This window comes from Hetaerina americana, unplaced genomic scaffold (assembly GCF_022747635.1).
Source record: "Hetaerina americana unplaced genomic scaffold, ioHetAmer1.1.p SCAF_2, whole genome shotgun sequence".
Lineage (NCBI taxonomy): Eukaryota > Metazoa > Arthropoda > Insecta > Odonata > Calopterygidae > Hetaerina > Hetaerina americana.
Window position 1 is genome coordinate 57,406,022 of NW_027286763.1, and position 17,754 is coordinate 57,423,775.

Genomic DNA, 17,754 nt, shown 5'->3' on the forward strand with positions numbered 1-17,754 from the left:
TTTCGACTTACCCATCAAAAAATGTAGACGGAGAGGCAATTAATTTTCAAAACCTCATATTAGAGTTAACTACTAAGGTTATATGTTCTTGAATAATACCTAGATAAAGACTCATGCAATTGTGACATCAGAAAATTATTTTTCTCTATAATAATTTGGTGAGCAAACTCATACTATATTTATTAGCTCCAAATTAAGAAATGATCGGCATAATTTATTACAAAATTACCAAAAGGCATTTATTAAAAAACTCAATTTAGTAACAAAACATAGCATCTCAACCCTCATTCCCGATTGAATTTTTTTCAAAGTTTTTTCTTGCAAATGCCATGTCGTCAGGGAGGAAGATAGCCAAAATGAAAATTAATTTCAGTAAACACATTTCAGGGAACTTGGCAATGAAAAAATCTACCGAAGGGCTGGCATGGATTTATCAGTGACTTCAACCGTCTATTAAGAGGTATCAACGGCAGTGTTTCTTTGGTAATTTAGCGGCAATCGAGTGATACAAGTTCCTTTTATGCTGATGATGAAATAAGGAAAATGTGACACGGACGCGTAAATTAAAGTCTAAAGCAGGTACAAGATATTTAAAAAAAGGATGATAAATGGACATATACTCAACACAATTTCCTGACAGAGCAAAAATGCTACCGTGTCGTGATAAATGTTCAGAAGTTCAACTAATGTACTCAGATTGTGAGGATAAATTTTATTTGACAACCCGGATATCGTATTGTGCATTCTACACTTTCCACGAAAATTTATAACTGCAACCTTTACTCGGTCAATTCCGACAACATTTATTCTTTAAGTGGATATTCCCTCATAAAGTCGATGAGAAGAGCTTACGAGAGTCATTACGAACAATATTCATAGACACTCATTCTTACGACGGATGCGAATATTTTTATATTTCTCATGCCACCTAAAGGAACTTTGCATTCCTGATGTTATTTAGCTAAGACAAATAGGGCCTATAAAGGTCAAAATTTTCATCTTTATATCACCTTTTTTATCCTTTCTTTCATAAATAATTTAATAGAATATACGTTGAAAATAGGGAAGCGGCGCTAAGGATTAAGAAAAAAGGATATATGAGTGAAAAAACATTAAGCGTACCTGATTTATCTTACTCTTCCTATAGCAGAGATAAAAAATGAGGCAGAGGAAGTTCTCCTTAGTTTTAAATCAATTTACCTGGGCTATTATTACTTAATATTTAAAGCAATTTAACCGGTAGAGCATAGGAAATAGAAAAAAAAATCCGAAATAATAAACCTAAAGTAAATACTTAGAGCACGGCAAAACTGCATAAGCAATTCATGAAAAACAATTATTGGAATTATTCGTAAAAATTTAGGTTTTAGCAAAAACTTTTTTTGTAAACAATTGTGTTCTTATAGTTATGTTTTTCCCTCAAGAAATAATGTGCTGCTTACAATAAATATAAATGACATACATATTTTGCAATCAGAGAGTAAAACCTGCTTTCATAAACTATTCCACTTACAACTGTTAAATTCTATACTTTTTATAATATTTTTTTACACCTAATACATTTTCAGTTCATTGGTATGCAAACACTAGTGGAAAAACTCTAAAATCATTTCGAATTCATTTTCGTTTGCTCACTAAAGATTATTTATGGACGGTGTCTATACACAACTGTGAACTTCCTACAGCCCAAACCCTTTGTTTTCTCTAGATTATTCTTAGTAAATTTCTCCATATTTTCTAACACGTTCCATGAAAATTACGAAACCAAATAAAAATACTAAATTAGATTAACTAGAACTCTTTACTTACGACATTAATATTTCCTAACTATAACTTACAAAGATAGAAGTTAAATCATAGAATTTTTAAGTGAAATTATTAATTTTTCTATGCCAATTATGAAAATATGTGCCAAAACCTTAAAAATAGAGTCCTAAATAATTACCTCTTGTAACTACGACCTTCCAGAGTTCATTCTAGCAAAGTTCTTTTTTCGTCCACCAGTGACGTAAAATGCAAGACGACCCTCAATGCTTACCGCTCAAAATTAAAAAATTAATTTAAACCTTCTTAGTGCATAAGAAATAAGTGAGTTCTTCCCTACCTCGGAAGTACAAAATTTTGATTAAGTCAGCGAATAATTTTTTATAACTTTTCCTAATGTTTGTAGAATATAAAAATGGCAACGTGACCATTATTGTTCCAATCCGAAGGTTGCCTTGACTGTTGCTTTCTAATGTTCCCTTTATAATGATATCTTACAGCCTAATTGGTCATCTATTCAACGCTATTTGCCTGCCCTACGTATTATCCGACCACCTTTCTTGTAGCATCTTCCATGTAATGAATTCCGAAAATATCCAATATGTCCTTTGGTTTCCTGAGACTATCTGGCCCTTATTTCCTTTTCCTATTCAACTCTTTTGTATACTTCTTCACTTCTTATGGTATTCTTCCTTTTAAATTTTATCATCTGCCTCCAGAAATGGATTCCGAAGGCTCAGTTAACAGGCTTTAGTACGCTTCTCCAATGGTACATTTCTTCCATCCATAGAGTGGCATATATTTTAACGCAAAGCTCCCTTGTCTTCAAAAATTATCTCCTTTTCACCTTAGTAATTGTCTCTTCGAGGTAAACGCATTCTTAGCTTGAGCAAATATTTGCTTGATATCGGTCAAGCTATTTCTCTCCCATTTCATACTACTTTCAAGGCATGCAAAAGAATCTACTTGCTCTAATTTCTCTCCTATTACGTCCAAATCTGCCTGTAGATCGTCTCTTCCGCATACCATGATTTTATTTTCCTTAATGTTGGCTTACCGTGTTATAGGTGTATTTAAAAAGGAGTATTGATCGAAAAATTATAATTAATGAAGACGAATAAAGAAAATTCCCTCTTCTCGGAAAGGACAGACTGCTTTTGAAAGAACTCGGCGAATGGAATATATTTGATGCGTTCTGTGCATTCTTTTTAACCAGCTACATCAACCCTCTTGTGAGAGTTTTCACTTCCTGGCATACCTCCCTACTTCTCGTTTTCATGTCCCTTTCTCGAAAGAAACGAGGGCTCACCCGAAGAAATATTCCTCCCGTTATTTTTACATTGACATGAAAGCAATTGACAAAATTAATTCATAAATCAAATCAACTCAAATATAAATGAATATAAGAAACTTATTAATTTAATGAATTCATTTGCAGATGAAGTTGCAATATCACATGAATTTCATTCTGAATAACTAATTAGACTGGAATAGAAAGCTTTCATACAAGACTAATGAAAATTAATGAGAAAGAGTTAGTAAGTATAAGAATGGGTGGGGACAAAACGATGACATGACACTTATCTTTCTATCCAAGAGTATTTTTAATTTTATCCTCCCGTAAAGGTAGGTTTTGGTAAAACACACTGACTAACCACGTTATTACATTTTAAGCCTCATCAAAAAAACACAATAAAAACATTTCACCACAACAAACCCTTTTTTTAATTCCAAATACTTTCTCCTTTTCATCATTCAGTCCACAATGGCTACTATTTTCTTACCCTTACCTCTCTTGCCCAACATTTCCCCGTCTACCATAGTATTTAGCATATCATCGCCATTCAAAATCTCCTGTATCCACGTTTCTTGCCTCTGAACTTTTACCAACAACCCCTTCTCCTCCCATCCCATGCTTTCTTCTGTTAATTTTACTGGTCACATTCTTCTCCACATCCATATCTCAAAAGCTTCCAACCAATATACAAGTATATTATCTGACTTCAACAAAAACGTTAGTGAGCCATTAAAATTTAATTATTAAGTTTTCACCAATCCTACTATAATTCCTTTCGCAATTTCCTTATCATCAAGCTCCTCGTTCTCTTTGTAAATACTTTATGTGCCAACGCAATTCTTCTTCTCATGCCTTTACACTTTGACCGTGTTCGCCCAAAACATATCCTACATAGCTGGACTGCATTACCTGCTTTAGTTTATCTCCTCCAATATTAGTTTAAATATCAATTAATCTATTGAATTCTATCTTCGGTTAATTCCTTTTGGCTCTGCCTAATGATTTTCTGCAATAAATGACATTTCAAATATAATAAAATATAAATAATTCCACCAAAGACATTAACCGCATTCAGCATTCCAGTCATATTAGGGAAGTTCAAATCTCGCAAGATATTGAAAGCATCATTGAGAGCAAAATTCAAAACACATACGAAATGTTTCAATATATCATCTGAAAGTAAGGGTTTTTGAAGCACAACTTTACATGCATTAAACTTCATGTCTTATTAAGACCTTACTCCTGTGTAAACTTATCACGTTCTATGATCATGCCACAAAATACCTAAATAGAAAATGTCTCAATACCCTGTGCCCTACGACTCAGCGGCATATTGCCGGGTGGAATATATTCATAGATATTTTTAGGATGCTCTCCGGAAAAAATAAATGAAGCAAGAAAACAACCAAAAACTTTCTGATTAAGTAATTAAATTTAATTGTCGCTTTAAAAAGCTATTAGTGCAAGGGTCAAGGCTCCATATTAGTGGTGAAGTCAAGATGCTATCAACCAATAATGTGAGAGTGGTAAAGGACAGTTTAAAGAAAATTGAGTGAAAGGGATCAAATAATTTAATTCTGGTTTGGTAAGCTTTCTCTTTTAATTGAATTCATAAATGCCCGGCGAGCAGTTGTAAAACGATTGAATATTACATTTCTGCAAGGACAAGTAGGTGTTTGTAATCATTATTTTAGGCCTTTCTTAACTTAGTTATGTTAGTAAAAACATGATTCAAAAACATTTCGCATGAACGAACTCGAAAATTTGATTGGGGTCCAAAAACATAGTGCTTACCCTTTAATATCTTGGAAAACTAAACTTTTAAATTCTTTTTTATCAGAGCACATTATAAATTGATTGAAAATTTAACACATGTACTCTCCAAAAGCACAGTGACCCCAGACAAGCGTGTCCCAGATGCAAATACATACTCTTGAGTGGTTATATAAGCGTATGAAATTTTAAGTCTCACATATTTTCAAAGATATACGAAAATACCATAGATTAAGCCGAGGTGACACATGCAAAATATGGGCAAATCTCTAATATTTCAAGCATTTGCCTGTAAAAATGATGAAAAAATGAGGAAAATTTTGTATCGAGTGAAACTCTTATGATGAGTTTATATGATGATTATGGGTGATTCAAATCACCCATACTCTCTCAGTTTTCACGAAAATTTTAATCTTACGTTAACCACTGACAACCTACGGAATGATAACGATTAATGAGGCAGCTTTGGCTTTTTTATTGTCCCCCTCCCTTGATATCAACACCCTTGCGTCCATGTTTGAGGATATTCGAGGATTCAAACGCTTAAGGAGTTCTCTTGTGTCACTGCCCAATACACTTTGATCCTCTTCCTACTTAAGGTTGGTGACCTCAAACGCTGGATCCCGCAAGAGGTGGTAGGAATTTTCGTCCAAGGAAACTCGTTCACCGTCTTTCGGCTAACGGGTAAATGCAGCCCCAAGGGGCGAGGCGTGCGGAAAAGGGAGAGGGATTGGGAGAGGGGAAGGGAAAATTTAGATACTCATGACGCACCCGACGGGAGTGGGGCAGTTGGGGAAATCCCTCCGCGGGAGAACCGGCCTCGATGAACCGGATTCCGGAACGCAGAACGCGGTGACTGACTGGGTGGGTGGATGCTCTCATGACTGGTTCGGAATGGAAAGGAGAGGAAAAGGAAGGGCTGTGAAGGGGATGGGCATGCCGGTCCCTCTCCCTTTCAAGTTCCGTAGGTATTTTAAAACATGCATAAGTTTCTTAGGGTCGTGGCGGCCCTGTGAGTTAGGCGCTGGGCTTCCGCCCGGAGGGCCCAGATTTGATTCTTGGTGATGGCTCCCGGCACCCTCAGCTTCACCCAAGCAGTGTAATGTTTTGGGTACCAGGTCCTACTGGGAAACCATATGTGGTACTCAAGTTATATTCAATCCATCCGGCTCTCCTCGTTCTCATAATGTCTCCTAATCACTTCTACGTTTTTACATAGAAGTTCTTCATTTCCCCGTTCATCTGTATATTTGATTATAGTCATCCGCTACCGTTATCAGATGTCATAGGATCCCATTCTGCTGACTTGTTCGATGCCTCCCATCTACAGCAAGAATTAACTATGAAATTTGCTACCTATTGAGATGAAATGGTATCATCTCTGGTAAATAACTACAGTTGCAGTGCCATCATCCTTTAATAGACCATCTTCGTACATATTTTTTAATACATGCAAATTTATCAAGACTAAGATGTTGTCATTGTAATTATTTTTTAAACACAATTTCTTGGATCTATGCATATTTGTTTACATTAAAATGAAATGAAAAATAAACAGGGTGCGGCAACACATAACTTCCTTTTTTTGAAAGCAGTTTTGCTTTAAAAAAAGGAAGTTATGTTGCCGCACCCTGTAGTAGTTTTAGGGGAGTTGACCTACAGCTGAGGTCATTTGCGCCATAAAGGAATGAACAGGAAAGTATGAAGGGTGGAGAGAAACCCGGCGTCGGCATTAGTCTACTCTTAACGAAAGGCGCCAAGGGGTCCGAGGCTTTACGTCCCATCCGACGGAAGGCGCACTCACCCAAAGGGCACTCCACAAAGCACCTCAGGTAGGGATCGGGATACCACTGAATAATATCACTACATTTTACTTCGGGGTGTAAACCGTCGAATCACATAGAATCGTACACCACACTGATTCCTGGCTGTATCGATTTCCTAAATATTCCTTCTTCTTACCTACCTCTCAATAAAAGTTATCATATTTATTATTAAGGTATTGAACGAACAATTTTACTTGCGATAAATATAATGCAAATGCCGCACCAAACGTTTTCCCCTAGCATATTTTGCGTCCTTCCAACAAATTCAATAAAATAGTAAGAAATCAATACATTGATGTTTTCACTGACCTTTTCACCATATTTTCATAGCTCCAAGTCACAATCGGAGCATTGTATTCATATAGATGCAGTTCTTAAGAATCCGTTTTATATGGAAAATCATTAAATCCGCTTTCGATTGAGCATTTGTATTTCAAAGTTATTTGGCTTCATCTCCCATAAATGGTAAGTTGTTCTTTAAGAGTGGTGGACTGAGCGCTGATTTTTAAACTTGATTTCATACCGGTTCCCATTGAAAGGAAATATTCGACGGCCTTCTTTCAATGGCATCTGAAATATCTATGTCTATATAAGGCATAAAGGACTTACTGTAGACTTCGCAATTACCGACAAAAAAATGTACGTTCACTGCGACTCAATTAAAAAAGCAGGAAGTTTTCTGCGAAAGCACTCACGAAAATTATTCCGTGTGAAGTTATCCTGGAGATATGATAGGCTGGTCAAAAATTCATTGAAAGTGAAAAGTCTTTTTTTCATTTTCTACAAGCACCATCATACCATACTATGACTCTGCTGGTCCTTTTTGCCTTCTCTCTCCCTATAACTTCTCCCCCTTCCTTTCTCTTCTTCCTTCTGCCTCTCTCTCCTCGATCCTCCTCAAAACAATCACGCTACACCTGTCTCTCTCTCTTTTTCACGACCCGATTGACATCTTCAATAGTGAGCATTTTAATGCGGAATTCACCGGAATTGAAAATGTCTCGTGAACAAATGACAGTCACATAATTTGTTTATTATCACCTACCTCGAAGACGCATGGGTCAATACAACCACAGCTTTTTTGTGCATAGCATTAGCGCAAAATAATTAATGGTATAAATCACACAACATGGTCATATCAAGTGTTTCTATAAATGAATTTAGATTCCATTTTTGTGAAGGCCTACGTGGAATGATGTTGACTAATATATTCTTCGGGATTTTATCTGCGTAACAATGTATCCACGTATACTGACAAAATGATCATCATTGATGATAGCCAATCATTGGGGGATATAATACAAACGGGCCAATAATATCATGCTGGATCCAAGCCTATATAAGACGAAAAAAATTACTCTACCTCATTTGAAGAAGCCAGATTGAGTGACAGCGAAACCATTTTGTTAAAAAACATTACAGGCACATGGAATTCTGAACAAAAATGCGTTCAAATTTAGTTTATAGTCTGAAGTATACATTAAACGTAACCACAGTTATCAACTCGCATGGTGGGAATAAGCAAGGGTAGATCTCACATAATTCTAAGCCCAACGGCTTCTGACATTCATTTTTCTAGTGAATTGCTGCGCGCCGTCCCATAAAAGCATTTGGCTAAAAATCTGTTTGAAATTTTCTGTACTCGCTCAATTAAATAAGGCCGAAAAACAAAGAGAAATAACCATACGATAGAAGACCGTTGGCATCACAGGCATAGCCCACTTTCTGTTTCCTTCGTTGTCGTCTGAGAAGGCCAGATGGTGGGAATGGTCGAGTGATTAGGGGCAGGCGAAGAGAAGGAGTGTAATCGGAAGGTGTGCAGTTTGGAGAGAGGGTATCAAAGGACACATTCTTAGGAAATTCCTCTCCAAACTCTATGCACCACAAATCCCTTCCGCCGAATAACTCTTTCGACTAGCAGAACTCGTCCTGGCAAAAAACACCGTCACATTCAACAACGCTTCGATAAACTTAAGATACCGAAATGGACATTCATATGACCGTCTTACGCTAACCTATACATGTCCCACATAAAATAGAACTTCATATTGAAACAAGTATCGCAGTCTCTCCTCTCGGCCCACTATTTAGATGATATTTTCCTCCTTTGGCCCCACGGACGCGATCCTCTCTCCTCCTTCATTTCTTTTCTGAACTGCTATCTGTCCAAAACTTCTTCTACCTATGACTCCACCAATACCTACTTAAACATACGCATTCACCGATAAAAAAATCCAAAGCTTCTATATACAATGCATTCACAAATCACCAAAAAACCTTCACTTTGAGAACTGCCACCTGTCACACGCCGAATGTCGTATCCCGTTTTTTATCCCCATCCGCGTCAACCGTATCTGCAAAAATTACCCCTCCTTACAGGAATTTAAATTAAATTGCTGTATTAAGGATAATATGAAGCCATAAAAAGTGTGGATAATCAGAAAAACTACTTAATACAACAACTCTCTCCCCCCCTCCACCTCCCACCACACTCCAGGGTTATGTCCCCTTCTTAATAATCGAGGTTCCGCCTCACCGCTCTTAACAAAATGCCCTTCGGTCTCCTTCAAACCTGGGTGACATCCTAAAATCGACAAGGCACTTTAAACCACCACTCACTTCTCCCCCACATCGCTCCTCAAATGTTACAGCTCACGTTGCAAGTATTGTCCTCTTCGACACCCCACAGACTAATTTTCTGCTCCCAAAAGTTCTTCTCGAACCATGATGATGTCCAAAAATGTTATTTACCAATTGACATGCAACTTCTGCCCCTCCTTTTACATTGGCGAATGCACCAGAACCCTCTCCGGCCGAATGAACAACCATCATCACTTCACCACATCCGCCGCCTTCACACACTACCTTATCTTTAAACGCCCCTCCGACCATACCAAATCTTATCGTCAGATGTTTTCAAATCAAAATACTCTAAATCCTTCCCGAATATGCGAGCAGCACCCATGTGATAACATAGGTATTGATTTGGTCCATTGAGGTACACTTCCCAGCCTCAACGCCATCCGATCACACTTCTCCAACTCGCCTACCCCTCCAATCGCTCGCCCCTCCACCTCCGGGGCTCCCTACTCACCTCTCACTCTCTCTGTTTATCCCTCATATCCCGTCTCCCCACTCCCCCCCCCTTCTCTCGCTCTCATCCTTCCCTCCCTTCAATCCCTTTCACTGCACTCCTACTCTATTCCTTGGATGCACAATACGAAATTAATAGTAAAAGGGAACCAGCCTAGAGGGAGAACAATGAACAAGTACGTAGACCAATCAAAGTTGAATATTAGACGGAAGTCCCATCAGGACATTTGAGGGAGTTAACATTAGAAATGGAGGAGTAGAGGTTAGCGCTGAGCACAGTCACAATGTTGCACAACCATCAATGGTTGATTGCTATACTATTGATAAGCTACTCCGGTGGCTCCGTGTAGTTGATTACATTTACAAAAGAGTTAAACGGCTTTGATTATACGGAGACAAATTGATGATAGAAGTGGTTTTTTGCTCACGGTTGAGAAAAATAATTTTTACCCAATGCAAACACTACACTTATGAAATATGCTCTTTTTACTTGGAGAGTTTTGTGAGAAAAACGAAGAAAATGCAACAAAAATATGAGGCTCGGGAAACCCAAGCCATGAGAAGTAAAATGGTTTCCCTAATTTCGGATAAAGATGACCGGTAAATGAAAAAACCATAAAGATGTCCTTAACAAAAAGGCGCCGCATGTCAAAAAGATGAACAATCACCTCAAAGCACACAACTTGAACAGCGTAGTAGCCCAGTCAATAAATTTCCTTTCTTCTAACCAGACGGCTCCTTGTTTATATATCGGGCAGGGTAGGCCTTAGGAAAAACTTAGTAGTTGGGTTTTCAGGATAATATAACTTATTCGAAGATCGTAGCTAGCGCGCCCGTGAAACTGGGGCCCCTACCCAGGATGTGTGAAGTCCATACCTGGGACAACAAAGTGAGCTCTACCCTCGCCCGTTAAAACAAACTTCTACGTTGGTCACTATCATTCTATTATTATGAGTGGCAGAAAAAGTAACTTTTATTAGCGATCCATGACTTGGGACGAGAGTGAACCATAAAAAAGGATAGTGAAAGTATGGGAATGCAGTGCAGCGGGAGCGTGTTGAAGAGGAAATGGTTTAATATCTGGTTAAAAAAGTTTTTATCGTGGAAATGGAAATCATATAAATACAAAAAAGCCTAAACGATGAAGTGGATAAATAATGAAAACTGAAAAAATAATGTGGTATAGTTGACAACTCTTAACTTCTAGAGTGCCCTCTTACTTAATAATTAAGCAACGTTAGTTAAAAGCAAAGAGAGTAAAAGTTCAATGAAAATTCCGAAAGAGGAGAACTAATAAAAATTGAAAATATTTTGCATTAAAAAATCAAGTTGAGAGTGTCTAATATTTATAGTTAATGATAACAATGTTCAAGTGTGAAATGAGATCTTCGACCAATCCGAAAAGACGAGACTTTTAAGTTATAATTGGAGTTGCATCATTGCATTTAGATTTTATTGAAGAATCTTGCCCATTATCTCTCACTTCTAAATTAAGAATGTGCTATCGTTTACAACTAAATAATATCAGAAGATGATGGTAAATTTTGCAAAACTCGAATTACCTTGACTAAAAACTCTAGCCTAAATAGGTAAATAATATTAATAGAAACATTCACCTTACTGAATAATTGAGAAATGAATCTTAACGAATGTCCACCTTACAATTTTGGGTTCAGTACCACTGGGGAACCACAAGGTACCTGCATCACTTAGGAAAGTAATGAAGTGTTTTGAGTCTGATAGCTGTGAGTTGCCAGAGGTATGATGCAACAGAATCCTTTGGTTAGTCTCCCCAAGGGCTAATATTTTAGTCCAAGAGGTGATTATTAAAAATGTTATGACTATAAAGTATAAAAAATAGATATTTTAAATTAAATTTTGTTTTTAATGTACATAACACCTTCCTATCAACGTGCCGATTAATATGTGAAAATTCAGAAAAGGAACATAAACTAGGTTACCAATGTATAAGTACAAGATGTTTTGTGGAAATACCTTGTTTTTTAGCACATAATATATTTGTAGATAATTCAACACTGACAACCATTTCACATAGTTGAAAACAATAGCAGGTCATTTCACATCTACATAGGTTTTGTCATCTCACACTTACTTGTCGAAGAATGATCAACATCTCTTAAATTTTTTCTAATTTCCATAAATGATCCATGATGCTGTGTTTCAAGGTCAATAGCATTCAGAATTTGGCCATTTGTGCATCTGATATGTATTTTTTTCTTTTCCATTACCTTATTCAATAGTCTTAAGAAAATATAAAAAATAAAAAACAAACATTCTAACATATGAAGTCACCTTCTTAAAGACAAAGAATAAATTATCGCCCCAGCTATTAAATTTTCCTGACCGATGAAGAGCTACTGGAAATTTCTGAATGTAAGCGAAACATAACCGGCAAAATTCTCGGTCACAGCGCTCTTAAATGGTATTTGTATTTTATGAATAATAATAGGGACGTTGGCTTGCATTTTAATTTGGAAGCATATAAAATTAGGCCAGTCACGATTCCTTTACTAAGAATGAAACTTTCTAATCGAAAAAATGATGGTACGCAGTAGAATGGCACGAGAGCTAAGAGAGTTTAATCCTTAATTTTCAGTGTTCTTGTTTTAGCTTGGCACTATGGTCATGGTTCAGCGTCTCTCTCGAATGTACTGTGTTAATAATGTAATACGATTTGATTCCCTGTGTTCAACAGCTACACATAATGCGAAATGACCCCGGATCAATGCGTTAAATACACGTATCTTTTATATCTTAAAAAAATGAATCTTTTGTAGCCACATTTATGAAGTCATACGTTCACTGAGATTTAAAGTGATTTTGACTGTGATCGAGATTAATGGTAGTAGGGGCAATACGAAGGTTCAACCAGTTGTGAAATACTTCAGAATATCGTCCCAAAGTATTTCGCTTCATTTAAAAATCAATTATTGTGAATTTATGTTTGAAATATTCGGTTACACATGTGCTTAAAACATTACTATTTAACTGCAGGAAAAATGTAGTAAACTGGAACAAACATTCAATTAAGAGAAAGAAAATTATCAAATGACTTGCACGCCTATTTACAACTTGCACTTAACAAAAAATGATCACCTAACCTCGGATTAGGGTAATATGAGTACGTCACCCCCCTGAGTCGTGAAAGCACACACAGAGGAGTCAACTCTGCGGTATGCCTAAGGAATCTCACGTTGCTTGCATGTTACTTACATGCTAAAGAGACTCCTCCGTTATTTCACACACAGCACTTCTATGAGACACTTACGAGTTGGAATATGCGCGGCTTGTTCTACAAATTTTTTTTGCTGGAACACGGAAACATGAAACAGCCTGAAGTGACTGACAGTGCCAAAGTCCTGTTTAACATGAAACAATGCAACGTTTGAGTATTTTGGTAAGTATAAAGGGTTAAGGGATATGCATACAGTTGTAACTATGAGGTAATATCGGAGGAAATATTTAATTTCATTAGTTCTTAAGGATTAGGTCTCAAAACGTATTATGGTACTGGGGGCACAGTTCATTTTCTCTATTTTTCATTCGGACAGCTACCTGACCGAAGAATATATCTGGGGGCATAATCTGGAAACAGTAGCCAATTTCTTACTCAATATTTTATTGGAAAATTTTGCGCTTGATATCACTTATGCAGCGGTGGCGATTACTATTAGCCGCTTTGCGGGGCGATGGAAATTCTATTCCACTTTGATTATAATTAATGTATAACTGTCATTTTATAATTAAGCATGTAGCTAAGCAAATATTGACGGCGAAGGATATCAAGGGTACTTTCCATAGGTACTTGAAGATATTTTTATGATGAGGAGAATCAGCAAAGTGAAAAAATTCTTTGAATTCCCAGACGATGGCTACATTCAGTTTCCACAAGGATAAGATTAAAAATGAAACATAAATTATAATCGCAGAAAAATACTGGTGTTCTGGAGATGGGACAAATTTATTTCGAGAAAATTATTTTTCTGTCATAGGCTCGTGTATAAATAAATAAATAAATATATTTATTTGTTTATATATATATATATATATATATTTATTTATATTTATATATATACACACACGAGCGTATATATATGATATATAAAAACTTTAAACAATGAAATAATCGTGATACGGAAAATAAAAACACAAGTAAAGTACAGTTGTACCTAGTGTAACATGGTTTTACAGTGAGAAAAGGAGATAATAAGTAAACAATTATATTTTACGGGAGAAAGCAAATTTGTGCTAGAGAAATAAAGCTCAGAATTTTAGAGGAATATTATAGGCAAATTCAAATTTATTTATATCAACCAGTTTGACATTTTGATCACAAAAATCTTTTAGTAATAAAAAATTTTAATATTACAGCTCAGGACAAAGTGCTTAAAACGGATATTTTGTTACAATATATATTTATGTGTACACATAAATACGCACGAGTTTTGCTCGCACGCATACGTGTACACATAAATACGCACGATACATGCATAGCTGGTATCTGTTGGAGAACTTCATCGCCAGAATATCGTCAAAAATCTAACTTTAATGCCGAGACTATTAAATTATTTTAAAATTACTCCGTTTTATAAAATCGCTCAATTCATACCCCACGCATCTGATTCATATTGCGACGCAATAACAAAAACAGGAAAGATACGTTTTCTGCAGATATTATAATGATATGCTGACTGAGCCCACTCAAACTCTGAATCCGATAGATTTGAAGGCCGCAATTAAGCAGTACGATTAACGTTACTCAAAGATAAAGGAAGTGCAGTGTACGCTTTTTACAACCGCGAAGCTGGATGAATCGTAATTGTTATTTTATTAATGAATACGCTGACTGCCCCCACCGAGAAAAAGAGTTGGAACTTTTATGCATTAATTCAAGGTGAAATAGTAGTTCGATGGTTGCGGCGCACGAGGTTTCAACTTTTTTTACAAGTGATATATAGTGATGCAAGGTTGCTCGTCCTTCTATTTTCTAAGTCTTTATTATGGAAATACGAAGCACCCCATAAACCATCGCGACGAGCTACACCAGCTGTTTTCGCAGGTCAGTCCTGAAAACCCGAATTATCTTTGACCATCGCCAGGCTGTCTGTGGCGATTATAATGCTATCCGGTCAAAGTGTTTTCGGCCAAAGAGGTAAAATACTTTGGTAGTGTCTTAGACCTTCAGTTGCAGTTGATAAACACCAAAGTGAAAATAGGAAGAGATAATAAACGCAAGTGCATGCAAGTGGCCTTGTATTCGCTGTAGGGAAACCTGCTGGATGTCGGCGGCGAGCGAAGGCGGTTGCCTTAAAGAAACTTGCTATCGGTGAGAGTACTTGTGTTTATCAATATGATGCCATTACTAACTGGCTGTAAGAAAATAAAATTAAAAAGTGGAAAAAACGGCATAACAATCGTGGCATACAATGATTTCCTTTTCAACGCTAACAGGACATCGGACGGCTTTCTCCTCGGTGTTCTTGTACTATTAGCGAAATCTTGGAGTTATGAAGTAATTAAATGTATTTAATGAAAAATTTAATCCCTCATTTAGTACGATCCAATTGGTAAGAACAGGTATACTTTACTTTTGATTACAGTAATAAGCAAATTCAGATATTTAAATTTGGCCGGAAGTTATTGAGCACGGAAAGAAATGGCATACACGAGGCAAAAGAAAGTAGTAGAAAGCTTGCTACAGTTACTCATCCCTCCCATATTGAGTTTCGGGCACTGAATTCCGTTTCTCAGATCAGCAAATAACATTTAGCTCTTTTATTTGAAAATGCTCTCAACTTTACATCGCTCACTTCACTCTATGCTAGCAGGCTCCTTTAATGCATTAAAATAAGTCCGTAAATATGAAGGGGCTGTTCCAATATGTTCTCATAGTTTTTTCTCTTATTATTTTCAATTCAGTACAGTTGTTAATACCGGTGCTCATTTAAATTAACCTCTGTTCTATCCTTTTGATTCTCTTTTAATCTCTTTCACAAACGATATATCCAGATAACGGCAGATTTCCCCCAGATATACACCATATAATTTCTCAAATTGCCACTTTAAAAATACCCTACCCTTTCTTTTACCATTAACTTTCATACGTATCCTGACGAATGAAATCCAATACTCCAGATGCCCAAGGAATTCATGGTGATGGCGTTGCAAATTTTTCTATTAATGAAGAGAAGTTAATGAAATATAATGATTAAAATTACCATGCTCATTTTTGGTACCGCATTCTTATTTTTTTCCACCTTACCTTTTATCTTTATAATTTTCTCACAGCATTGACCATGCCTTCAATCGTAAACGGCTGGAATTGCGTTATCACTTAAAGAGAACTTTTGTGCTCCGGGCATTGAGGAGGATGAATTGTAAACATATCATTCTATGGGTGTATCGCACCATCATTTGTCCCTTCAGTTGAAAGTTGACGCACTAATGCGATAGGCAGAGGTACTGTCTGGATTGGAGGGGCTTCCTGCACAATAGGAATGTAAGGTGTTTGAATAGTCTCTTAGTCACTGTAGGCAGCCAAGGATAGCAACATAATTCGAGTTTTCAGCGCTTATTCGTATGAAATGTGGTATAGTTAATGCAATGCAGGTATGCTAATGAGCTGTCCAAGGAGGAACTGATACAATGAGATAGACACCCTGAGGTAAGCGTATTCCCCTTTCAGTAGATACAAGTCATAAACCGTTAATCAATGTAAGAGTCGCATTTAAATGGTGAATTGGAAAATAAAATTATCTCAATGAAACATAAGAGTCCATGGTTTTAACCACGTTTTATATATTTCCTCTCTTATTGAAAAGGTGGAAATTGATTGGGGGCTATTAGTTTTAAACAAAATTTTGCAAACATTATTTTATGAATTTGGTTACTAGGGTATTAGCATTTTTTCGGATAATCCTTCTTCCCCATTAAAGATGCATTAGGGTGCAGTAGATGATTGATAAATGAGAAATATTTTTTCAGTTCATACGGTTTATTTGAGCAAAACGTGCTTATTAAAATGAAGCATATATTAATATATTTAATTATCAGTTAAGTTCCAAAGGTATCACTGTGATCAAGATTGATGACAAATACTAATGTTACCCATAACCAATTCTTCACAGCATGGAGTAAATCAATGTAAGATAATCGTTATTTACTTAAAATATCTCTGCTTTGAGTAGAAATTGCCTTAATCAGCAATATTTGTCGCCCAAAGATCGTTGGTCATTAGTAAGGAATATGTCATCTATCGTTTACGCAATTCATTAATTCAATAAATAGAGATGACGTGACCCGTACCCTTCGCGACGAAGATACCTCATGCAGTATTATCTTGAAATGATTGAGTCAGTAACAGAGTCATTGAATGTTGACACCAAAACGACGAGTAATAACTTTTTGTATTTGAATTATTTTTGCATTTCCGTCTTCATTTCAATTGCTTTTAAGTTAATATTATAACTATGTCATATATTTCCCCGATAGGTTTCCGAGAGTTTCCATCGCCAATGGTAAATTATGATTACGGCAATTCAGATGTAAACAGGCTAAACTCGTTCTAAACTCGCTCATAGCTTAAACCGTGATTTTTTAAGTTCGATATACAATTTTTTGTCAACAAGAAACACAATACTTGCTGCTTTAAAAATAACCACAGCCTTAGGACCAGTATTGATAATGCTTAGCCAAAGTGATATTAGAATCGAGTTAAGATAACAGAAACTCATATTTTTCAATCGTCGTATGTAGAAGATATAAATTTTAAGAAAAGTTCTAAGTTTTTGTATTTTATGAAGGGATCTTAAAATAGACATTTATTGTTTGATAATTAAAAACATTGTCTTCATTGAACTGAGGCTGAGACTAAAATAGCCCCTTTCTTTCCTATTTCTAGCCACTTGTCGAACTAATCTATTCAATAGTATGGAACGTACCATTTTTTAATTATATCAATAAAAAGTCACAGTAATCAAC

The 17,754-nt window shown here is 36.3% G+C and overlaps 1 protein-coding gene across 1 annotated transcript in view; it reads right to left on the reverse strand.

Annotated features, from left to right (window-relative positions):
• LOC139687511 (scavenger receptor class B member 1-like) overlaps positions 1–17,754 on the reverse strand; it is a 144,013-nt gene that overhangs the window by 91,875 nt on the left and 34,384 nt on the right. The gene's annotated exons all lie outside the window — the stretch shown is intronic.